This window comes from Sminthopsis crassicaudata, chromosome 4 (assembly GCF_048593235.1).
Source record: "Sminthopsis crassicaudata isolate SCR6 chromosome 4, ASM4859323v1, whole genome shotgun sequence".
Lineage (NCBI taxonomy): Eukaryota > Metazoa > Chordata > Mammalia > Dasyuromorphia > Dasyuridae > Sminthopsis > Sminthopsis crassicaudata.
In genome coordinates, this window is record NC_133620.1 from 470,293,968 (window position 1) to 470,320,018 (window position 26,051).

The window sequence follows — 26,051 nt, forward strand, 5'->3', positions numbered from 1 at the left end:
GAGTGCAGGAAGAGGCCCTGGGTTCAAATGCTGCCCCTGCCTCAGAAAGTCACTAGGTTTTCTCCTCTGTAAAAGGCTTTCCATGTCCTCCCAGCTCTTGATCTGTTCCTGTGATCTGATAGGGTATCCTGGAACCCTCCACAACCATGGCAGTGTCCCAAAGAGGGCCTTGTAGCACCTGGCACTGGGCTGGGCCCTGCCACGCAACAAACTCGGACTGAGGGCATCTGTACTCGCAGCCGTCCGTGTGATCCCAGACTCTGAAATGCTCTTTTTAATTTTCATGATCTATGGTGAGCTCCCCTGTTCCCCACCCGAGGAACGAGCCATTTTACAAAAGTCACCCCTGGGAACAGACCTCTTGCAATTTGCTTTAGCCCTACCGTAGCTTAAGTGACTAGCAGCACACCTCGTGGAATTCTTTGGCAAAGGCGTAGAAAGAATAAGAACAAGCCACATACACCTTCCTTGATGCTCTTTGCTGTTTGTCAAATCTATTTTGTGTTTATCACTCCTTGTGTCTATTTCATTTCCTCATTTTATCTATAATCTCTTCTCATAAATAAAGGTACAAGGACGACAACAAGGTGATACAATGATCATTTCTAATGGACGTGACTCTTTCCAGCAATGAGATGGCTGAGGCCAGTTCCAATGGTCTTGTGATGGCGAGAGCCAGAGAGGACTGTGGGAACCGAGTGTGAGTCACAGCATAGCATTCTCACTCTTTCTGTTCTTTGCATTTTATTTTCTTTCTCTTTTTTTTCTTTTTGTTCTGATTTTTCTTATGCAGCATGATAATTGTATAAATATGTATATATACATACATATATATGGTGAATTTAACATATATTTTAATATGTTTAACATATATTGGATTACTTGCCATCTAGGAGAGGGGTTGAGGAGGAGAGGAAATTGACACACAAGGTTTTGCAGGGGTCAATGTTGAAAAATTATCCATGCCATATGTTTTGAAAATAAAAAGCTTCAATCAAACAAACAAATAAATAAAGGCACATTTTGGCAAAGAGTAAATTCAACACATGTGTCTTGTACCTCATGTTTCAAACTAGGAATTGCTGCCCCACTCCCATCATTTGTGGCCAAATCTCATCTCTAGGGAGCCTGGCCTCTGATAAGGGGTAGGGAGGTCATGCTCTTTTTTTCTCATGCTCTTTAATTCATTAACCCCCCACCATATTATTTCAAAATTTGGGCCCAACTTCACATTGCCAATTTTTCCAAAAGAGAAAATTAAACAAGAACTCATTATACACCATGATTCATATAGAAAATAGGTATTTACAGTTATTCCTTCCATATCATGAAGGTTAGGGGAGCAGCAACCCCATGATCTGGAAAATCTGTGTAAAATTTTTTGACCAACCCCCTTCATACCAGAGAAGAAATCTGAATTTTTTCTTTTTTTTTTTTTTATGAGATGTTTATTGTACCTTATTGCAAAATTTGGGTAGATGTAATATACCATACCTATATTTTAAGCATTTCTGAGTTTCTAAACTTTTTCTGGATTACCTTCTAGCTTTCATGTCTTACCTATGGCTTCCACAAACTCTTCCCAAATTTCCATTTAATTTTTTATGCCAGTCTATGGTATCTTGAAACCCTGATGGGGAAGGTCACAATGTAGAAGGAATAACTATATTTCCTACACCAGAAGGAATGCTAAACATAGAACATTTCCAAATCTGCATTTGATCAAGACAAATTTACAACAGGATTCCATAATTTAACTTAGAACTCATTAAAATAAAAAGCAACAAAGCTTCAGCTGCCAGCTAACTTCGTTCGTGGTACTCAGGAAGGCCCTCCAGACCTCTTAAACTCAGGAAGGCAACTCCAAAACTGGACACATCTTCCTCAAGGCTGACGTTTGATCACTTGCTCTGAAAAGGAAACACAACTAAGCAAAGGTAGATGCCGCTGGGAGCAGTTGAGTCCATATTCCTTGAGGGAATAGCTCCCCCTCCCCCCCCTTGTCTCTTGGAGACCTTCCTTGCCACACCAGAACCTTAAACCAGTGACTGTGAGGGGAGATGCCTTGGAGTTAGGAGAGTAGAAGAGGAAGCAGGGAAGGGACCCTCCCCCCAGGTTTTGGCCATCTTGACAAAACTCAGTTACACATCAAGCTGATCGTGCTCTGTACGACCCAAGTTCAGCTTTAGTCTGAAGAAATCAGTCAGCCAAGAAGAGTATTCAGGTAGCTAGATCAATCACTGCTCACTTCCTGCCTGGGCAGGAGCAATGGCTTTGGAATTTGTAGCGTCCCCTCTCGCTCTCCCGGGCTCTCCTATTTGTATTCCACATAGCATCCAGCATCATTTCTCTGTGGCCCTGCTCCGGCCAGGGCTTGATGGATTGGACGATAATTAATTAATGAAAGAGCTCTTAAGCGTTTACTATATATCATGTACTGTGTTAACCCTGAGGATACAGATCGCATTTAGCTCCAGATCCACTTGGCACATTTAGCAGATACAGGGGACCCTGAGGTGACTGCTACTTCCCTCTTGTTTCCAGGACAAAATGCCATCAGCCTGGCATTTAGCGCCCGGCTCAGTCTAGCTCTGGTGAACCTTTCCAGCTAAATTTTACAGCCCTGCTGCGCCAGCCCCTGCTATCCCCGCACTGCCACCTTACAGAATCTACTCCATCTCTCTCCCATCCTCTTCCCTTGGGAATCCTGTTCCTTCAACCCTTGGCCTTCCATGAAGACTTCCCTGGTCTCCCTCTCCTCCCAAACTTCCTTCCCAATCTTGTTTTTTGTTTTTGTTTTCCTGAGGCAATTGCGGTTAAGTGACTTCCCAGGATCACACAGTTAGAAAGATTCAAAGCCTCCCTTCACCCTTTGCTCCCTCTAGGATGGTGAACAAGTCTCCTCCTGTCCTGTATCTCAGTCCCTCCCGAGAGAGATCCTCACCTCCTATTGGAGAGGTTTTTGGTACTTTGGATAGGGCACTGGGGCAAGAGGCGGGAAGACCTGGATTCGAATCACGCCCCTGGGTGACCCAGAGCAAGCATCCACCCTCTGGGTGCCTCATTTCCCTCATCTCTAAGTAAGGAGGCCGGACCGGTGGTCTCCGCTGAGGCTTCCTGCTGGGATGCTCTGGTCCTCCACCAGTGGAGTTCTATTTAATGAGTGAAGGCGGGGGTCTGTGCTTCCTCATTCTGCCCATGGGTCTCTGCCTCGGCTCTGTCTCTGTCTCAGCCTTCGTGTCTTACTCTTGAGAAGCCTTTGCAGAGATGCTGCACCCCCCCTCGTGTGCTCTGAACCTCCCAAACTGGGGAGAGGCTTTAAATTTGGGGAAAAGGTTGGGGAAACCTGTGGGGAAAGCTTCCGGTGATGAAGCCCCAGTGTGTGGCAGGTGCAGAGCCCCCCTCAGCGCGGCAGCTCAATCTCCCCGACTCCCGGTCCCCTCCAGGACGGTCAGTCAGCCCCTTTAGCCCAGAGGAGAAGGTGATTCACAGGATCCCGGATAGAGAGCCGAAAGGACCCTTGGGGGTCCGAGAAAGTGAGGGGACTGGTGCATACACAGAGAGGAAGGCAGGATTCGGATCCGTGTCCTGGGCATCCTTTGGGCAGTCCCTCAAACCCCAGCCTCCTTGTTTCCTGGCGAGGGCTGCCTGAGCCTAAAGCAGCGGCAGGTTTGTTAAAGGGCCTCTTGGGAACTGTCCCTTTAGGGGTCAAGGTGGCCTCTGCTCCGGGGCCGCCCCTGGAGCGTGAGCCTCGGCACATTGGGGGGGACACGGGGCACTGAACATTAGGGGGGACACGGGGAGCACTCTGCACTTTAGGGGGGACATGGGGCACTGAACATTAGGGGGGACACGGGGAGCACTCCGCACTTTAGGGGGGACACGGGGAGCACTCCGCATATTAAGGGGGACACGGGGCACTGAACATTAGGGGGGACACGGGGAGCACTCCGCACTTTAGGGGGGACATGGGGCACTGAACATTAGGGGGGACACGGGGAGCACTCCGCACATTAGGGGGGACACGGGGAGCACTCTGCACTTTAGGGGGGACACGGGGCACTGAATATTAGGGGGGACACGGGGAGCACTCTGCACTTTAGGGGGGACATGGGGCACTGAACATTAGGGGGGACACGGAGAGCACTCTGCACTTTAGGGGGGACATGGGGCACTGAACATTAGGGGGGACACGGAGAGCACTCTGCACTTTAGGGGGGACATGGGGCCCTGAACATTAGGGGGACACGGGGAGCACTCTGCACATTAGGGGGGACACGGGGAGCACTCTGCACTTTAGGGGGGACACGGGGCACTGAATATTAGGGGGGACACGGAGAGCACTCTGCACTTTAGGGGGGACATGGGGCACTGAACATTAGGGGGGACACGGAGAGCACTCTGCACTTTAGGGGGGACATGGGGCCCTGAACATTAGGGGGACACGGGGAGCACTCTGCACATTAGGGGGGACACGGGGAGCACTCTGCACTTTAGGGGGGACACGGGGCACTGAATATTAGGGGGGACACGGAGAGCACTCTGCACTTTAGGGGGGACATGGGGCCCTGAACATTAGGGGGACACGGGGAGCACTCCGCACATTAGGGGGGACACGGGGAGCACTCTGCACTTTAGGGGGGACACGGGGCACTGAATATTAGGGGGGACACGGAGAGCACTCTGCACTTTAGGGGGGACATGGGGCCCTGAACATTAGGGGGACACGGGGAGCACTCCGCACATTAGGGGGGACACGGGGAGCACTCTGCACTTTAGGGGGGACACGGGGCACTGAATATTAGGGGGGACACGGAGCACTCTGCACTTTAGGGAGGACACCGGGAGCACTCCGCACGTTCGGGGCTGCCGGGCACCCGCAGCTCTCCCCAGGGATGCAGGAACCGGCCGAGCCCCGATGGCTCGGGGAGCACGGGCCCTCGCCCCGCGCCGGGTCTGCCCTGGCGGAGCCGCAGCGGCCGGGTCTCCGACATCCGGGCCTCCGGGAGCCGGCGGGAAGCGCTGCGGAGCCCAGGCCAGCGCCGGGGAGGCGAGCGTGCCATGGCCGGCCGCGGCCGCCAGGTGGGGCAGTTACCCTGCGCGCCAGCGGAGCGGGAGAGGGTGGAAGGCGGGATGGGGAGGACCCCTCCCCCGGGAGACTGGGGGGATTGGGGTCCGCGCGGCTGCCTGTCGGCCCGGAGGGAGCTGGGCCCTTTCCCGCCGCCCGCTGCGGCCGGTGGGTGGTTGGGAACACGCGAGTTTCTTCGCCTAGAACGGAGGCTCCCGGAGGGCAGGGGCCGGGCCGCGTCTGAATGTCCGGGCCTCGACCACAGGGGGCGCTTCCGTGACTGAAACACCCGCTGTTTCCTTTCACGGCCTCGGGCGGGGCAATCCTCGGGGAGGTCCCGGGGTCCTTGTCCTCGTGCTCCAGGCCGCACATCTTTACCTGGGGGGGAGGGGCGTGTAAATGGGTAAGTTTGTTCTGCCTGCAACAAGACCAGTCCTGACGGACGAGGCGCTTCGGACGATGAGGGGATTCAGGCCGCTCCACGACCTGTGAGGGAGAGCGCTTCCGCCCCGGGGAGCACCGCCGACCTGAGCCGGGAGCACCTCGCGGCACGCTCGCTTTCTGTTGTTTGCTCGCGGTTGCTTTTCTTTCTCACTTTCTTCTTTTCTATTTGACTTTTCTTGTGCGGCACAAGGGGCGTGAGTCCCCACGTCCCGGACCTCACGTGTTTCTCCATCTGGGGACCGCTCGCCATCCAGGGGAGGCGCGGGGGAGGGGGCGGACTGGGCACAGGGTTTTTGAGGCGAAAGTTAAAGAATTGTCCACGTTCTGGAAAATAAAAAAGTTTATCCTGAATCAGTAACATTTTCTCCACCCCTGTAGTCCTGGACAGCTCACCCCCCCCCTGAGGAGCGCTGGGCGGCAACGGAGGGGGGCGGCGGCAAGAAGGAGCCGCCCCGTCCTCCCGGAGCTACTCGCGGCAAAATACAGAGCCCCAGCAGAGCCCCCAGGGAGCGCTTCCTGCGCAATGCGCCGCAAATGAACCTGGCCCCCGATGCCCAGGATAATAATGCACGGATTAATGAGCGCTGCGTCCGCGCTGGACACGGGCTCCAAGCCCCGTTTGTGAGTCTGTCCCCCGCAGGAGGCGGACCCTGTGAGAACCGGGGGAAGGGCTTCACACCCCGAGAGACACGTGCGGCTCTAGAGCCTCTTCCCGGAGAGAAAGTCCGGGAAATGTCCCGTCCCCGTCCGCAGCTGGAAAGTCTCCTTTGTGTGGGAGCTGACCCTGCGCGCGTCTGTCTCCGACCCTCCCTCTGTCTCTCTGTCTGTTTCCCTCGTCTCTGTCTGTCTGTCTGTCTGTCTGTCTCTCTCTCTCTGTCTCTGTCCCTCCCTCTGTCTCTCTGTCTCTGTCTGTCTGTCTTTCTCTCTCTCTCTCTGTCTCTCTCTGTCTCTCTCTCTGTCTCTGTCTGTCTGTCTGTCTCTCTGTCTCTCTCTGTGTCTCTGTCTGTCTGTCTCTCTCTCTCTCTTTCTCTGTCCCTCCCTCTGTCTCTGTCTGTCTGTCTTTCTCTCTCTCTGTCTCTCTGTCTCTGTCTCTCTCTGTCTCTGTCTCTCTCTGTCTCTGTCCCTCCCTCTGTCTCTCTGTCTCTGTCTCTCTGTCTCTCTCTCTGTCTCTCTCTGTCTCTCTGTCTCTGTCTCTCTCTGTCTCTCTGTCCCTCCCTCTGTCTCTGTCTCTCTGTCTCTCTGTCTCCTCTCTCTTGTTCCCAACGGGACAGTTTATTCACTGTGTCTGTTGTCTTTTAAATTTTCCCCGGATGTGTTTTCTCTGACTTCTCTTTTGCTTCAATTTGGGCAAGTCCCTTTATTTCTGTCTGTCTGTCTGTCTGTCAGGCGGCCTCACTGAGGGCACTTTTTCCCACGCAGGGAGAGTGACCAGAGAAATAGCTTGAACTTAAAAAACCATTCCCAGCGATCCAAGGAGCAGACAGAGTTTAGCATGAGTGTCTGAGTGTCTGAGGCTGGCGGCCTTTGACCTCCACTTCCTGTCGAGGAGGGCAGGGGAGGAGACTAGAGATCTTGCTCTTCCGGGTGTCCCACTAAGACCCACGAGGTCATACACAACCCACAAGGGCAAAACAACGCGGAGCACCCGCCCCTTCCGTACACACACCTTAGTCTTCTCCTTGGAGCTTGACTTTATTGGCCTTGGGGACCCCACTAAGGAGCCGCTACCAGCATTTGTAGAGCAGGACTTTGGAGGGGGTTGGGGGCAGCCTGGGGGAAGCCGGAACCGCCCTCCTGCCGCTCGGGTGTCGGGGAACCTCCCGGACGGGCGCTCCCCCTGGGGCACGACGGGCGCTCCCCCTGGGGCACGTTTGGGCCCTCTGAAGCACGTCACAGGCGGGCGAACAGACCGGCCCCTCAGCTCCATGCTGGGAGACTTGTGTATGAGGCACTAGGAAAATGGCCCCGGGAGCGGCGCGCCCAGCGAGAGCAAGGGCGGCTCAGCGCCCGTTCCCAGGGGCTCAGACAGGAGGAGGCTCGGAGTCAATGGCCGAGGAGCTCCGGGCCCAGAGTTCTGGTTCGGTTGGACAGATGTGCTCCCTAGTTATGGATCAGCCGCGGAGGTCCGGGCCCTGTCGGGCGCTGGTCAGTCGAGCTAAGCCCTCGGGAGCTTTCTCCCAGGGAGAGCCCCCAGAGCTACTTGGAGAGGGGTTTTCTGCCCTGGGTCTAGGAGGGCGAAGCGCCCCCGAGCCCAGACAGGAGCAAACCTCGAAAGGCTCCGGCAGATTCCAGGCTGAGGGTCTTTGTAAAAGCCCGGAGCGCCCGCCAGTGGGTAGCGCCCGCCAGTGGGTTCTCGGCCTGGAAATGGGCTATGGTAAAGCACCTTGTCATGGTCGGTCTGGCGGCGTGAACCTCGCGCCCCTCAGGGGCCTTGGGAGGACAGTCCCAGAGAAAGGCCCAAGGCCCTGCAGCAGCTGTGCCCACCGACAGGGGCGCCTGTGTTTATGGGTAGAATGTTATATAATTATTTTTGCTTTGCCTGCCGAGGAAAGAGAGTTTTTGGGGCTGTTGTTGAGCTGACTGGCTGGCTAATCAGAAACACCCGTGGGGGCTCAGGGTCAGTGCTAGTAAGAGCACAGCTTCCCCACCACCCTCCTCCCCTGGGCTGCCCCTGGGATCGGGAATGGATGGGGCCTCCCTTCCCTACCTCCAGGCCTCCCCAATCTGCCAAAGTAGCTGCAGGCTGGCAGGAGCTCCCAGAGAAGGCCGAGGCTCTGTCCGTATCCCCATGGCCCAGCTGTAATGACCACACCCCCAGACCGGGGAACCTTTCTTCTTGTTACTGTGGAACTCTGGGAAATGCAATTTCAGCTCCGCCAGGAGGCTGCAGAAACGCTCCTGTCTGCGTAATCATTCAAAGTGTCATTGGTGAGTCAAGCTCAGCCGGAGCTCCGTCCCCCGGCCCTCTGGGCAGCTCTGCCCGGTTCCCTGCCTGTGTCCGAGTTGGCCCGGCTCTTCCGCTGGCCCCGGATGCCCTCTGTGTCCGCCACCCCAAACTCCGGTGCCTTCCTTCCTCCGCATCCTACACATCCCCCGGATTCTCCCGCTTTCCCACCCTGCTACAATTCTCTGGACTTCCCCACCCTCCCTGGGGACGCTCCATCCTGCATCAGTATCCTCTGTCCTCGGGGCTCCTCTGACTGGAGGGGGGAAGTTCCTCCCAGAACTCCCATTTGAGGAAGGAGCCTGGACAAGCCATCTCCTGAGTCCCCATCCAGCTGTTCTCCCTTGGGCTTTTCCATCATCTCCTCCCAGGGGAAAGTGCCCTTTGAGAACAAAAGAGGAACAGCAACAACAGCAGCAGCAGCATCCCCTCCCCTTTCCCTGGCTGTGTCCCTCCCTCTTCAGCCCCTCCTGTGTGCAGTCTTTCCCCCTTTCCCCATAAGCACCTTGAAAGCAGGAATTGTCTTTCTCTAATTGTATACCCAGTGCATTGCATGGTGACCTGAATACAGTAGGCTCTTAATAAATGCTTATTGACTAGTTATCTGGATTTGCTGTGATTATTAAGGGCTCAAAGAATGGGAAAAAGGCAATATAGTTTGTGAGAAGAGTCCTAATCTTGGAGGCAAGAGACCCAAGTTGGTGACCACCAGCCAATCGTTCAAACTCTGAGTCTCAGTTTACTCATCTGTATAATAGGTCACGGTCAGGCAGTCAGTATACATTTATTAAGCACCTGCTTTGTGCCAGGCAGGGTACTAAGCACCAGGGTTACAAGGAAAGGCTAAGAGAAGTCGGTTCCTGTCCTTGAAGAGCTCAATTGGAAGTGAACACCTCACCTAGAAGGAACCCGAGAGGTCATCTAGTCCTTCCCCCCTCATTTACAGAGAAGGAAGCTGAAGCCAAGTCCCACCTGCCCCAGCTCTCCCAAGTGCTTTTCCCCAACACCCCTTGGGGTCCTTGTTCCTCCTCTCCTGCTTAAATCCACACCACATTCTTGTGACTGGAGTAGCCCAGCCTGACTCCCGGCTCTTATGTCCCTTGTCTGGGACACTCTGACCCAATCACGGAGCCCGAAAGCAGATGGCACTTTCTGGGTCTCCCCGGCAGCCCACAGGCCCTGGCCAGCCTGCTAAAGCCCCTCCAAGAAGCTGCTGCCCAGCCAGCTCTCCCACTCCTGGACCTACTGAAGCCAAGTGAAGGATTCCACCGTAACCTCCAGATAGTAAACGTGGCCCGTGACCTCAACGTAGGTGGAAGCAGGCGCCGAACTATTGGGATTAGTTATTAAATGACCACACCATTACATCACGAATGCCGTCATTATACAGACAGCATATATGGTTGTTGTTTGCCTTCATTCTGGAAGAGGATCCTCCAGTGGGGGAGGGCTGGGCAGTCACCAGCCTGCCCCCCTCCCCCAGAGCTGAGACCAGAGGCAAGATCTAGAGCAGGACCACGGAGATGGCCCCGGAGCAGTGGGAGACATCCACCTCAAGCTCAGGCCTTTAACAGCGCAGTTGGACGGAGGCAACTCCCATTCAGTGACTAAGGCAAAGAAATGAGGTAGCTTTACCATGTTTAACATATATTGGATTACCTGCTGTAAAATTGGAACCCCAGGTTCTGCAAGGGTCAATGGTGAAAAATTAGCCATGCGTGGGTTTTGAAAATAAAAAAAGAAAGAAAAAGAAATGAGTTAGAGAATGGCCTCTTTACCTAGTCAAAAAAAAAAAAAAATTAATCTAGGAGTGAAGATTCTCAAGGTTTCTGGCTGAAGGAGGAACGATGGCTGTTACAGTCATTTTCAGCCTTGAGTGCCCCAACTAGGAGTAATTAGGGCTTGGCCAGGACCCATTGTTGGCCAATGGAGTTTAAGGCTGGACCTTAGGGAAGCGGTATGATCCAAACTTAGAAGGTGCTTAATGAATGCTGATTGATGGCTAAGTAATGGCCCCCCATAAAGGACTCACAATGTAGTCAGAGGCTTTGAGTTCTGATCATTTTCTGCCACTTACTACCTGCGTGACCTACAAGGCCCTAGGCCTCAGTTTCCCCCATATGTAAAAGGAAAATAAGAAAAGAGAGTCATGGAAGTATTTTTAAAGACAGAAGGAAAAACAGTCTAACAAAGCAGCTTCGAGGCTAACATATTCATGATTATTTATAAATGGAAAAAACCCAAACAGACTCTAAAGACTCTGCCTTTAAACCCAAAGTACTCTGGCTCTCCGAACCTGGCCAATACTAGGCCTCAGCCCAACCCTCCGAGGCTCCATGTTTGGGTTTTGATGGCTTAGAGAGATGGTAAGCAATGTTTCTGTTCCCCCACTCTTCCCCTCCCAAACTGGTTCTTTTGTGAAAGCAAAGTAGGCATTTTTGCTCAAAGTCAAGGGCAAGTCATTTGACCCCCAATTGTAAGGGGCCTTTAAATGGGCTGCGCCACAGAGGCCCAGAAGTAATTTCTGTGGATATTAGGACTGCCCTTGGGCGGGATCCTGGCCACTTTGAGATAGCTTCGTAATGGGTGACTCTCTCGCTGATTGGCTGTGTGTGTGACCTCACAGGCCCTATGTAAGCCCACTGCAGGCAGCAGGCGGTCCTCTTTAACCTCGCGCTCTTCACTCTGGCTCCCTAGCCTGGGTGGCCAAGCCAAGATGGGTAGCCAAAAGAGGTAAGGGTTTTGGTAGTGAACACATGGGTCTTCTGACCAGGTGTTCACTCAGGAACCAACAAGTCAGGGCATCAGTCAGGGCATTATGTGAGTAGGTATAATAAAGGCTTTTAAGATTACACATGGCTGTTCTTGAGTGCGCTACCGGTTATTAAGCTATAGATTCAAGAGATTGTGGCCAGAGACCTTAGAAGGCCTCAGAGGAGGCGAGCCGGGTAGAGTTCACACTGCAAAGGACAGTGGTCAAAGGTACTCTGGTGGGTCTAGGACAGACTAGTAATTGTAACTGCCAGGAGAGCACGTTACACCCAATCACCTCAGCAATAAGAGACAGAGAAAGAGAGAGAGAGAGCAAAAGACACAGAGAGAGACGCATTCTCTGCCTCATTTCTCACCTATCCTTGCAAACTGAGACCTGAAGACTTTAGCTTAAAAATACCAAGATTCCTTCCTCCCCGGCATCCAGGGCCGGTCATTTTGATCTGTATCTGACTACTGGACCATATGGCTCAGGAGAAGAGAATGAGGCAGATGACCTCGCCCAGCCCTCCCTCCCTTAAATCCAATTTACTCACATCAGGGCATCAGCCCCTGATGTCACGGCCCTCTTCCAGAAGGACCACCACCAACAACAATGTGGAGATTGAGAGTTTGATGTTTAATCCTTTTTTTATTCTTTATTTATGGAAAATGTGTTTGCAAAATTCCACCCACAAAATCATAAGAAATATAAAAACCATATATACATATTTTTTATTTCCATTTCTTTAAAATGAGGTTGGTCCCTCTAGGTTGTCGGGGTTCCCTTCCACCTCTAACCCTGATTTCACGGAGAGAAAGTCCTCATCATCCCCACGACTCTTCTAGTTTGGCGTTTTCTACAACTTACCCAAGCTTAGGCTTTCTATAAAAAAAGAAAGCCGGCCAAGGACTTGGCCCTCCTGAACTGACCCATCCATGGTTTTCAGTTCAGACTCTGGCTCTGGTCTCCCTACACGTCGATAGTTTGGTCCTCCAGCTCCCCGAGTGACGCGCAGTTATTACGCCGTATACAGCTATATTGAAGAATGAATAAATTATACGCCTGACAATGTGGCAAAATTGTGAGGAATTACAAATTAACTTAAAAGTGTTATTGAATTCATAGTAACTTCTTATCATCATGTGATAAGTAACTTCATAGTAACTTCTTATCATCAATTCATAGTATCAATTCATAGTAACAATTCATAGTATCAATTCATAGTAACTTCTTATCATCAATGATGATCTTATCATCATTTTCCAATCAATTAGTATTTGTAGTACTTTTATCATGTGATAAAAGTAGTGGGGGGGGGTCTAGAAAGTTGACATTTAAAAGGGTTAGTCAGACTCCAAAAGACTGAAAATCACAGCTCATCCCCAAAATTTTCATCTCCTCTATACAGTGTGAATGAGCTACATTAAGAGATGCGGGCCTGGGGGCAGCTAGGTGGGGCAGTGCATACAGCACCAGCCCAGAAGTCAGTTCAAATCTGGCCTCTGACACTTAAGGGCTTCCTAGCTGTGTGACCCTGGGCAAGTCACTTAATCCCAATTGCCTGGGGGGGGGGGGCAATTTTATTTTCAAAATACATGCAAAGATAGTGTTCAGTGTTCACTCTGGCAAAATCTTGTGTTTCAAATTTTTCTTCCTCTCTTCCCCCCCTCCCCGAGACAGCAAGTCATCCAATATAGGTTAAATGTGTAATTCTTCTCTACATATTTCCACATTCATGATGCTATGCAAGAAAAATGAGATGAAAAGAGGAAGAAAAACAAGCAAGCAACAACAACACAGGTGAGAATAATTACGTTGTGATTCACATTCCCTTCCCATAGTCCTTTCTGGATGTAGTTGTCTTTCTCCATCACTAGTCTACTGGGATTGTCCTGAATCACCTCATTGTTTTTTGTTTTTTTTTTTTTTTTTTTTTTTTTTTTTAGCTTTTTATTTTCAATATTCACCTTTGCAAAACCTTGTGTTGCAAATGTTTCCCTCCCTTCTCCCCACCCCTCCCCCAGACAGCAAGTAATCCGATGTATGTTAGACATGTGCAGTTCCTCTATCCATATTTCCACAATTATGATGCAGCAGGAACATCAGCTCAAAAAGGAAAAAAAAATGAGAAAGAAAACAAAAAGCAAACAACAAAAAGAGTGAGAATGCCGTGCTGTGGTCCCCGCTCAGCTCCCACAATCCTCTCTGGTGCAGATGCTCTCTCCATCCCAGACCATGGAACTGGCCTGCATCGTCTCATTGTGGAAGAAGCCGGTCCACGGACCGTCGTGTAGTCTTGTGGTGGCGTTCGTGATCTCCGGTCCCGCAAGTCTCTCCAGGCCTGTCTGAAATCTTCCCGCGGATCTTCTCCTAGAGCAACCACGTTCCCTCACGTTCAGAGCCCAGACTCCTCCTGCCGTTCTCCTGCTGCCGCGGCCCCCCTCACGGTTGCTGGAGGACGGTTCTTCTGGGTGGGGGATCAGAAATAATGTCTCACGGAGTTGAAAGTTAGGAGGGATCGGGGTCCTGCGGCCCCGGAGCGCACTAATGGGGTCCTCGCTGGAAGAGGCTCCTCCAGACCCTGCGGCGGAACTTGCCCGGCAGCTCCTTCTGCTTTGGGACGGAGACGCGGGAGACACAGGCCTTCCTGCGCTTCTTTCCAGCGGCTCCGGATCCTGCCCTGGGGCCGAGCCCCTCCTCTCCCTCTCCCGTGGGTTGGTGGTCGTCCGTGGGGCAGTTCTGTGAGCCCGCCCGGGGCTGATGGGACCAGGCGAGCGGGGCTCTGCGGCAGGTCCGGCCCCTGGGCGCGTGGGGGGGCTCGCAGTGCCAGCTCTCGCTGCTTCTGAGCTCATTCAGCTCTGCTCTCGGGCCAGGCTGGCAGTCTGACCCCTAGGCCCATCCCTTAGACTGACTTTTAAATGGAAAGGCCTCGGGCCACTTGCCCAGCGGGATCTGCCACTGCGCTGAAACTGCCGTCCCAGAGGGCGCAGACCAGGACAGAGCGCCAGGGCTTGTCGCCGTCTTATGCCTGGAAGCCCTGTCTGCCTGTCTGTCCGTCTGTCCGTCTGTCTCTTTTTTTTTTTTTTTTTTTTTTTGCCGAGGCGATTGGGGTTCAGTGACTTGCCCAGGGTCACCCAGTCAGGAAGAGTTAAGTGTCTGAGGCAGGATTCGAACCCAGGTCCTCCCGACCTCAGGGCTGGCGTTCTAACCACTGCACCACCCGGCTGCCCCTAAAAAGCTATTGTTAAAAGAGAATTTTAGAGAAGAAGAACCCATCATCCCACAGGACAAGGAAGGGGCTCTCCCGGGGCCGTCCGGGGCGTTGGCCGCTCCCTTGCACGAAGGTGCCCGAGCAAACCTCGCTGCTCCTGCTCCCCTCGCGCTGTCCGGCTGCGGCCTTTCGGAGAAAGGCCCGCAAGCCCTTGGGCGCCGAGCTGCGGGGGCGGCCCGGGTGGGACGGCGGGGACGCCTCCGGGTCCTGCCCGGGACCAGAAGCCTGGAGCGGGTCTTTATGGAGGCGCTTTCCTGGAGGCAGGGCGGCAGGCCCGGGCCCCCCTCCCGGCTCGCTCGGCCTGCCAGAGGCCCCCGCAGCGGATCTCGCGGCTCCTGCCCCCTGTCACCGTCCGCTCCCGGCCCTGATGAGGGGGCACAGGGGGCCGGCGCCCGTCCGGAAAGGCCCGAGGCCTCGCGGTGCCCGTGGTCCAGTCATTCCCCCCAAGCTTTGTCTCCAGAGCAGCGGAGCAGCCCGGGGGGAGGGGAGGCGGGGGCGTGGCCGGGGCGGGCCCGGCGCAGGCGGCGAGGCCTCCCGCGGCCGCCAGGAGGCGCCCCTCCCCCTCCCCCGCCCGGCCCCGCCCCCACGCCCGGCCCCCGGCCCCGGAGGAGGCGGAGGCGGCGCCGCGGGAGCAGCGGCAGCGGTACGGCAGCGGCAGCAGCATGGCGGCGGCCCCCGGGCCTCCCCCGCCGCCGCCCCGGCCCCCGGCCGCGCCGCAGGCCCCGGCCGCGCCCGGCCCCGGCCCCGGCCCAGGCCCCGGCTCCGGCCCCGCGGGCCCCGAGGACTCGTCGGACAGCGAGCCCGAGCCCGAGCCGGGCTCCCCGCAGAAGCTGCTGCGCAAGGTGTCCACGTCCGGCCAGATCCGGCACAAGGTGAGGGCCGGGCCGGCCCGGGGGCTGCGGCGCGCGCCCTCCTCTCCGGCCCCCGGGCGGCGCGCCCCCCCCCCCCGGCGGCGCGCGCCCCTCCCCCTCTCCGGCATTGTCCCCCTCCCCCTCCCGCTCTGCACCGCATCCCCCCCTGCACTGTCCTCCCCTCCCCCTCCACACCCATCCCCCCTGCTCCCCTCCCCCTCGGCACCGCATCCCCCGCCCCGAGTCCAGGCCCTCCTCACCCGAGGGCCCAGCGGAAGCTTGCCTGCCCCGAGCCCCGGAGCTCCTTCTGCCCGCGGACCCCGGCGGCAGGGAGGGGCCCCGGGCCGGGGCGTTTGTGGGGCCCACGTGCCGCCGGCCCCGCTGACCCCCTGCCCCGGCCGGCTCGTGATAACGAGGATCACGATGAACAGCCCTGCGGGCGCTCGGAGGCTTGGGAGGGGGCGCTGTTGTCGCCCCCATTCTGGGAAGGGGAAACTGAGGCCGCGGGCCCCAGCCAGGCGGGGCTGGATCTGTGCGGCTCCAGGCCCGGGCCAGCCGCCGGCGGGTGCTGCGCCCGGGCCGAGGAGCCTCAGGAAGGGCTCCCGCAGGGGGGCTGGAGGCTGGGCCGGCAGGGGGCCCACAGTGCTGGAGCTCCCGAGCCGGAATCCCAGCCGGCCACAGGCGCAGAGGAAGGGGCTGCTTGGACGCCCCCGCCCGGGCATCCTGTGGGTCAGTGAGTGACCAGAGCGGTGCTTCCATGCAGAAGGACTTCCCTGGGCACGCACCTCCCGGAGGGCTTTCCCGAGGCCCTCGTGGGGAGGGGGGGAGGGGGGGAGCCCCTCGGGCAAGAGCCGCCCTCCCGCCGCACTGGGACCAGACATTACTGGCGGGACCTGGAGGCTCCAGGGCCGCAGGCCTTGACCTAAATGAGTGCTCCGTGATTGACGGCTCGGCCCAACCCTCCCAAGAGACTGGGATAGTGCGGGCCTGGAGCGCTCGGCCTCGGTGTCCCCTCTGTGACACGGGCCGGAATGGTGCCGGCTCCCAGAGAGCCCAGCGGATAAAGGGCAGGGAGCCCCGACCCCGACCCGGACCCCCTGGGCTCCCGCCCCTCTGCCCTGGCCACGGTCCTGAGGCCTTAGAGGGGACCCAGAGCCGCGGTGAACCCCAAGCTCACAAGGGGCGTCTGTCTGTGTCCCTGCCTTCAAGGAGCTTCCACTACGGGTGTGTACACACTCACTCACTCACTCACTCACAATCACACACTCACTCACAATCACACACACATACACTCACACTCACAACCACACACATACACACACACACTCACAATCACACACTCACTCACACACTCACAATCACACACATGCACACACACATACACTCACACTCACAACCACACACATACACACACGCACTCATATACACATACACTCACACTCACAACCACACACATACACACACGCACTCATATACACATACACTCACACTCACACACATACACACTCACAATCACACACATACACACACATACAATCACACACACTCAATACACTCACACAACTCACAATCACACACATATACTCACAAACATACACACACTCACTCACAATCACACACACACACTCATATACACACAATCACACACATACACACTCACTCACTCACTCACAATCACACACATGCACACACACATACACTCACACTCACAACCACACACATACACACACACACTCACAATCACACACTCACTCACACACTCACAATCACACACATGCACACACACATACACTACACTCACAATCACACACATGCACACACACATACACTACACTCACAATCACACACATACACACACGCACTCATATACACACAGTCACACACATACACACACATACACTCACACTCACAACCACACACATACACACACGCACTCATATACACATACACTCACACTCACACACATACACACTCACAATCACACACATACACACACATACAATCACACACACTCAATACACTCACACAACTCACAATCACACACATATACTCACAAACATACACACACTCACTCACAATCACACACACATACACTCACACTCACAACCACACACACACACACTCATATACACACAATCACACACATACACACTCACTCACTCACTCACAATCACACACATGCACACACACATACACTCACACTCACAACCACACACATACACACATGCACTCATATACACACTCACAATCGCACACACACTCACAATCACACACATGCACTCACATACACATACATACACACACATACAATCACACACACTCAATACACTCACACAACTCACAATCACACACATACACTCACACACATACACACTCACAATCACACACATGCACACACACATACACTCACACTCACACACATACAATCACACACACTCAATACTCACACAACTCACAATCACACACATACACACACAAACACACACACTCACAATCACACACATACACAATCACACACACACACACTCTCACACACACATAATATTTATCCTGGCCTTCAGGGAGCTTCCACTGTGTGTGTATATGTGTGTGTGTGTGTGTGTGTGTGTGTGTGTGTGTGTGTGTGTATGTATACACATATATGTGTGAGTGTGAGTGTGTGGTGAAGGCAAGGAGATATCTTCCTTTATGCCCTGGGCAGTGCTGCCTCCGTGGCTTCAGAGGGAAGCACTTGTGCTGCCTCCAGCCCTGGGCGCCTTCCCGGGCGCCGGCGTGGGCAGCTGTTCCCGCTTGGCAGCAGGGCCTGGCAGGTGTGTGCGGAGCCGAGGATGCCAGTCTGGCCACACCTGCTGCAGCCGCGCCTTGGGGCCCGTTGTCTCTGAGCCGGGTGTGGGAAGGAGGCGGCCTGGGCCCGCCCCGGCAGCCTGTGGTCTAGCGGGCCCTTGTTAGGGAAATGGCCGAATGCGGAGGGGGAGGGCCCCGTTTTGGCACATTAGTCATTGGCCCCAGCACCCGTGTGACAGCCCTAAGAGTGGTTCGTCCGAAAGCCATCTCTGAGCGCGGGGGGAGGGGGCATTACAAGTCCGGGATTTTAGCATCGCTCTTTACCCATTGTCGTTGTCGCTCACCGTGTATGGGCCGTACTTGCAGGAGTGTAAATGTCAGCAGAACGGCCGTGCTCGGGGACTTAGCTAAAGGGGGAAGTCAGTGTGTAAAAGGAAGCTGGGGGGCACAACGGAGCAAGAGGTCTGGGGGCAGGAGTGGCACGTGGGGGCGGCCTGGGCTCCCAGGAGGAGGCTGCTGGGAAACGCAGGTGTCCGAAGAAGCTCCGAGGCCCGAGGGAGGAGCTGGGAGAGGAGGCAGGAAGTCAGGCCCCGGGAGAGCCATGACCTGAGCCTGGGAGGCCTGGAGTCCAGGCGGCTCCTTTCACCGATTAGGAAACTGAGGCCGGCGGGGTCTCCTGAGGTGGGGCTTGAACCCCAGCGCGGCGGGCGCCCCTCGGCCGCCGTCGGCGCGGTTATTATCGGCCGGCCTTTGGAGTGCATGTTTCAGAGTAGCCGGTTATTGTCCCGAAGGGCCAAAGAGAACCGAAGACGAGAACCTTCGGAATGAACTTACCACTTCCAGGTGATGTGTGCACACCAGGGACTCCATAAAGCGCCCAAGGCTCCTTCTCCGTGACCGGAGCGTCTGCCTGGACTCTGGCACTGCCCAGAGCCCTCGGCTGCGTGGTGGAGTCCTTCCTCGGGAGGCCCTCGGTGGGGCCCGATGGGGCGGGGGGAGCCCGGGCGGGGGTCCAGCCGCTCATCTTGGAGAAGGCCCCGCCCTGTGGTGAAGGCCTCTCTTTTCACCCCACTAATTTTTTGATGCTGCCGTTAGGCCACAGACCGTGGGACGGGAGGATTTTTAGAAGAATCACCATCGCAACCCTCTTTTCAGGCAACATTTTATTAGATGCCTACTGTGTGCCGGGTCCTGGAGATCAGAGACCGAGAAGAACTAGTCCCTCCCACGAGGAGCTTCTGTTGGGGATGTGAATGAGACAGACGTCTCTGCTCGCGCACCGCGGATACGCGCCCAAGTACTCTCGGGAGCACAGGCACGGCGGTCAGAGCAGGCCGGCGCCCAGGAATGTCGCGAGAAAAGGTCCCTGCACTCCTAGTTATTAGTGACGGCGGGGGCCGTGAGCTTGGGAGCGAGAAGGGCACAAAGGCGAGGAGCCGGCCGGGTGCCCGGCAAGGAGGGAAAACGAGCCCGCCAGATGAATGGCCGCCGGGCCGTCTTCTCCACGTCTTCTGTCACGTCTCTGCTTGAGATCTCGGGGAGACGTGCCCGGCTTTGAGCCTTGGCACCCGCCCAGTCCGAGACTGCGGGGACCATCAGTGAAGGCCTCCTGAAGTCTTCCTCGCTGGAAGGCTCAGAATTTTCCAGCCCGGCCTCCTTTGCGTACTGCCTTCTCCCGGGAAGATGGCGAAGTGCTCGAAGACACGGCCTTCGTTTTGTGCTCAGCGCCGTGCCTGGCCCCAGGAGGCACTTAATGTCTGTTGATGCGGCGGCCCGAATGCTGCCCCGGTGGGCTTGGGTAACCCAGGGACCAGAATGTCTCCATGTTGGTGGCTCCCCTAGTAAGGAGGGCACCCATGGGGACATTAAGAGGGCCAGCGGTAATTCTGCAAATCCTACTTATTCATGAAGGGCAAATGCAGGCCTCCCTTCCCAACGCTTCTCTTGCACAAAGGCCATAAGGTATTGATGAAGCGGGATTCCAATGGATCCCTTTGTGACTCAGTTTACTTTCTGACGCTGGATAAACACGTGTGTGATTGTGGGGGTTCTCTCGGGGTGTGGCTAGCGAGGTGCCCCCAGCTCTCCGGCTCTGTGTCCTCCCCTCCCCTCCCCATCTTGTGTGCAGCCCAGCAAGCAAATTGGATTAACGGGTTTAAAATAGGAAAGTCCCTAATGTCTTACATACAGTTCATTCAGTGGGAAAGGCCCTGGAGGTCAGACCTGGTTCCCAGAAATAAGAGCATCGGTTACTCCTAGAGAGACTTCAGGGGCCCCTGTCCTGGGCAGACTGGCCCCGGGCTATAAAACTCAAAGTTGTCCAGTTAGAAATTAGGCAGAAGCTCTGAAACACAGATGATTTCCTGCGACTTTCAGTCACGTGGGATTCACTCTCCCCTGGCCGCCAACCCTGCCCCTACCTTCCACCTTGGCACCCTTTCTTTCCAGGTTTCTTTTGTGTGTCCCCTTAGAATGGAAGCTCCTTGAGAACGGGGGCTGGCTTTTTGCTTGTGTTGTATTCTCAGTGCTTAGCCCTGTGACACAAAGTAAGCTCTCAAAGTAATCCCTCTCTCCCTCCCTCCCTCCCTTCTTTCCTTCCCTCTTTCCTTCCTCTCTCCCTCCCTCCCTCCCTTATTTCCTTCCCTCCTTCCTCCCTCTCTCCCTCCCTTCCTCCCTTCTTTCCTTCCCTCCTTCCTCCCTCTCTCCCTCCCTTCCTTCCTTCTTTCCTTCCCTCCTTCCTCCCTCTCTCCCTCCCTCCCTTCTTTCCTTCCCTCTTTCCTTCCTCTCTCCCTCCCTTCCTCCCCTCTTTCCTTCCCTTCTTCCTCCCTCTCTCCCTCCCTTCCTCCCTTTCCTTCCCTCTTTCCTTCCTCTCTCCCTCCCTTCCTCCCTTCTTTCCTTCCCTCCTTCCTCCCTTTCCTTCCCTCTTTCCTTCCTCTCTCCCTCCCTTCCTCCCTTCTTTCCTTCCCTCCTTCCTCCCTCTCTCCCTCCCTTCCTTCCTTCTTTCCTTCCCTCTTTCCTTCCTCTCTCCCTCTCTCCCTCCCTTCTTTCCTTCCCTCCTTCCTCCCTCTCTCCCTCCCTTCCTCCCTTCCCTCCTTCCTCCCTCTCTCCCTCCCTTCCTCCCTTTCCTTCCCTCTTTCCTTCCTCTCTCCCTCCCTTCCTCCCTTCTTTCCTTCCCTCCTTCCTCCCTCTCTCCCTCCCTTCCTTCCTTCTTTCCTTCCCTTTTTCCTTCCTCTCTCCCTCTCTCCCTCCCTTCTTTCCTTCCCTCCTTCCTCCCTCTCTCCCTCCCTTCCTTCCTTCTTTCCTTCCCTCCTTCCTCCCTCTCTCCCTCCCTTCCTCCCTTCTTTCCTTCCCTCCTTCCTCCCTCTCTCCCTCCCTTCCCTCTTTTCTTTCTCTCTCCCTCCCTTCCTCCCTTCTTTCCTTCCCTCCTTCCTCCCTCTCTCCCTCCCTTCCTTCCTTCTTTCCTTCCCTCTTTCCTTCCTCTCTCCCTCCCTTCCTTCCTTCTTTCCTTCCCTCTTTCCTTCCTCTCTCCCTCTCTCCCTCCCTTCTTTCCTTCCCTCCTTCCTCCCTCTCTCCCTCCCTCCCTTCCTTCTTTCCTTCCCTCCTTCCTCCCTCTCTCCCTCCCTTCCTCCCTTCTTTCCTTCCCTCCTTCCTCCCTCTCTCCCTCCCTTCCTCCCTTCTTTCCTTCCCTCTTTCCTTCCTCTCTCCCTCCCTCCCTTCCCTCCTTCCTCCCTCTCTCCCTCCCTTCCTCCCTTTCCTTCCCTCTTTCCTTCCTCTCTCCCTCCCTTCCTCCCTTCTTTCCTTCCCTCCTTCCTCCCTCTCTCCCTCCCTTCCTTCCTTCTTTCCTTCCCTCTTTCCTTCCTCTCTCCCTCTCTCCCTCCCTTCTTTCCTTCCCTCCTTCCTCCCTCTCTCCCTCCCTTCCTCCCTTCTTTCCTTCCCTCCTTCCTCCCTCTCTCCCTCCCTTCCTCCCTTTCCTTCCCTCCTTCGTCCCTCTCTCCCTCCCTTCCTTCCTTTTGGATTTCCTTGTCTATGTGCCTCAGCTGTCAAGTGAGGAGTGACCCAAAATGTGTCAGCAAAGGGGAGGGTGTGAAACACACGCATCCACATATGCACGTGCTCAGATGCCCATTCACATGTAAACACACATGATATACGTACACCTGAATACTTCAGAGGACGCCCTCCATGTGTGAGACGGGATCTACGCTGGCTCTCAGGACCGTCTCTGGCACATAGTAGGCACTTTGGAAGTTCTTGCTGACTGACTGATCAAACTCTCCATAAGTGGGAATGGTCATTTGCAACCCCTACTTCACGGCTGGGAGAGGAGCAAACGAAGATGTCCATGGAGCGCTCTGCAACCCTGCTGGGACCGTGCAAACACGGTTATCCCCGTTCGTGGGAGGAGCGGAGCCTCCCTTGGTGATGGAACTTTGGGGATGCTCGGCTGTAGAGAGGCAAGAACTTGGTCCAAGACTTGGACAAAAAAAAGGGAAGAAGGAGCCCCACCTGCTTCTAGACGCACTTTCATGTGGAGCATCTAGAGCCAGCACAGAGCTTCGTCGGGAGAGAAGCTGCAGTTTCCCAAAATTAAATTTGGAACTGCGAAGGCGAGGAGCACTGAGCCATCCCCGGTCAGATCCGCATAAACCCACATCTATTCGGAACCAAATTTCAGGGGGCGGCGCTTCTTTCCCGCGCCACAGCCATCCTGGAGCTCCCTTGTGTGCAGCTGACCACAGCCATCACCAAAGCGGCTCTTGTTCAGTGGGATGGCTGGGGCCGGTCAGAACCCAGAGCTCGGAGTGTCCTCCCTGCGTCCCGCTCTTCCTCCTTTCTGCTCAGGGGCACCGGCCTCCGTGTCTCTGGGCCAAAGATGCCACCGGGTCCCTTGGCTTTTCACCCTCTGAGGTCTGAGGAGTGGGCTCCCAGCGTCCCCGTTGGCTGCCCATCGCCACTATTAGAGCACGGATCTGACGGTCACTCCGCTGCTCAGTAAGCTTTCGTGGCTACCCATTGCCACTTTAATCAAATGTGGACTGGGACCCCCGGGCCTGGAGCTGCTGAGCACTTTGAGGGCAGCCAAGGGCAGGCAGCCAGCACTCCCTCTCTGGGCCCCAGCTTGACTTCTGGCCCTGAGAGTCCCTCGTGCTGGCCAGCTTGCAATGGAATTGGGAAGTATTTAGCCTGATATGTAGAAGTCCAGCGGGACATGGTTCCATCAGCTGCGGTTTTCTAAGGCAGCGAGCAGCCACATTGGGGGTCTGGCCTGTGTCTGTAAGTTTGGTCGCCCTAAGCCAGCGACCTCACCATCCAAAAGTCCCTGTTCTTCAGACCCCCGTCTCTGGGTCACCCCGTGGCCCAGCTCGGAGCCTTTTCCGGTGCCTGAGATACTTCCCCTCTGGCCTTCCTTCCCCTTCCAGGCTCACACGCTGTTTTCTGCGAAAGTCTCCACCGTGGCCCCCCCACCTCCCAGAATTATTTCTTACTCACTTTGCACTTATTTTAGATTTCCTGATCTCTGTACGCTTTGTTTTCTCCTAAGAGAACGAGGGCGGGGACTGGTCGGTTCTTTTCCTCACATCCCTGAGCGCCAGTCACTGCGCCCGGCTCCTGGAGGCTCTTTATCCGGGCTCCTTGGGTTGGGGCGAGAAGAGATACCTTCTGTTCCCTTTCCCGAGCGCTGGTACAGATGTGACAACGGCTGACACGGCCACGGAACATGTGCTTTGGCCCCACGTCCCCCCTTCCACAGCCCCGGCCTGGAGAGGCGGAAAGGGAGGCTGGATCCAGGTCTGGCCTCCCCCCTCCTCGTGCCCGGCCTAGGCCGGCTCCAGCCAGCACGCGTTTACACCATCTGCGCTGCAGAGAGTGTTGTGCAGTTTCTCAGACACATCCCGATGTGCTCCGAGTTTCCAGCGGCAGCACCTCTGCAGGCAGTCCTCCCGGATGGCAGCGGGGCAGAGGAGGAGCCAGGTCAAACTCCCACAAGAACTCCGGGACTGGCCACCGTCACTGTGGGAGAGGAGCAGGATGAGCTGAAGGTCCCCTCCCAGTCCTCGGGCTCCAGGTTTCAGGACGTTCTCTTCTCTTCTCTGCTCTTTTCTTCTCTTTCTCTGTCAGTCTGTCTCTTGGTCTCTCACTCCCTGTCTCTCTGTCTCTTCTGTCTCTCCCCCACTTTTTTATTTTCCTCCCGATTACATATAAAATAGTTTTTGACATTTTTAAAAAGAATTTTCCGTTCAAATTCTAACCATTCCCCCCCTCTCCCTCCCTGAGAGGTAAGCAGTCCGATCTAGGCTTTCCGTGTGCAATTGTGCACAGTGTTTCCACGTTAGACCAAAATCACAGAAAAGGATAAAAAGAGAAACTGAGCCCGAGCCTGCGGCCGTGTCAGACCTCAGCTCGCTCGGGGCCGCTCCCTTCAGCCGGCGCCCTCGGGATGGTCTTGGGTCATTCCCAGTCTGTTGCCGGGTGCGGCGTTCGGGTTCTCCCCACTTCCCATCGGCTCCCACAAGCCTTCCCAGAAACCCTCCCATGATATTCCATGCCTGCCTCAGGCCGCTGTCCGGGCCCTCCCCCAGCTGCCGGCGGCCTCCAGATTTCCAGATCTTTGCGGACACTGAAAGAGCTGCTCTAAATATCTTTGTACCCGGAGGCCCTTCCCCCCCCCCCACTGCTGGATCAAAGGGCACTGGATTTCATAACCCCTTGGGCATCCTCTTGGGAGTCTTTTCTAGGGCAAGAAGCCCTGGGGACTCTTACAATCCCCTTTCTCCAGATCTGTTTATGGGCTGGTTCCCAGATGCTGGGAAGCTCCTCCTCTGGGCCAGAACTGGTGTGAGGCGGGTGTGTCCCTGCCCTGGGGCCTCCCACCTGTGTCCCAGCAGCTTCTTCTCTGGGGGGGGGGGGGGGGCAGGTTTGGGGCGAACCTGGCCGTGGTGGGATCACGGTGGGGCTGGAGCTGAAGACTCCAGTCTTCCCAGCGGTCTTTGCCTCGGACCCTCGTGCTTGCCTTCCACGTGGAGATGACCCCTCCCCTGCCCTTCTGCCTGGTGTCCCCTGTGTCCCCACTGTGAGCCAGTTGGGTCTGGAGCTGTGGGTCCTGAGCCGAGCTCTGCACACAATAGGTGCTTAATGGAATCCACTTGCGGGAGACTCCTGCTGGGAAATAGGTCTTGGCCTGAAGTTGAATCCACAAAAACCGGTTCCTGGAGCATTTGCCATTGGTCTGAGGAATCTGAATAGCCTCAGGGAGGGTCTGCCTTCCTGCCTTAAGAGAATTGCAAATGAGGTTTGGGGGAAGTGACCCTTAACCTTTGTTGGCCTGGCTGGGGGGGCACGAGATGCTGCTCTAGATTTTCGGGACCCACTTGACTAGAAGGGAATTCTCGGCAGGGGGGCCTGGGGGTGTACTGGGCTGGGAGAGCGGAGCTCCCGCAGAGCATGTGCCCGAGGCTCTCCTGCTGTGCTTCCGGGAAGGGGAGGGGGGCACGGCGCCGTCAGGGACTTAAGAGGGACAGAGGTCGGCTGGGGGGAAGGGGGGAGGGCGAATGAGGGACGTTCTGGGGATGACTGGGATAAAGGCCTTGATGTCAGAAATCTGGGAGAGAGCTAACATGGAGGACAGGCGGAGAGTCTGACGGCGAGATCTTGCGGCCCATGAGTCTGAGATCCCCGGTGCGGCTGGGGGGCTCCCAGTGGGAGCACATCTGGACCGTGGGTGGGGAAGAGCATCGATAAACGAGTGTCCAGAGAAGGAAGGCCTCGGGGCCTGGGAGGGCTGGCCCTTGGGGTTGGGGGTCTTCAACCTGGGCAGTCCAACTTGGCATTTATTAAGCACCTACTGTGTGCTGAGCGCTGGGGATACAATTGATAAAAGACGGTTCTTTCCTCAGAGTGCCCACAGACTTGTGGGAGAAGGGGAGACGCTGCCG

At 55.7% G+C, this 26,051-nt stretch overlaps 1 protein-coding gene across 2 annotated transcripts in view; it reads left to right on the forward strand.

Moving 5' to 3' along the window:
- Positions 1 to 15,203: 15,203 nt before the first annotated feature.
- Positions 15,204 to 26,051, forward strand: part of DGKD (diacylglycerol kinase delta) — a 66,212-nt gene continuing 55,364 nt past the window's right edge. Inside the window, exon 1 of one of the 2 annotated variants that reach the window (XM_074264300.1) lies at positions 15,204 to 15,354. The gene's annotated coding sequence lies outside the window, so the exon portion shown is untranslated. The remainder of the gene's footprint in view (positions 15,355 to 26,051) is intronic. The other variant, XM_074264296.1, reaches the window with a different exon arrangement.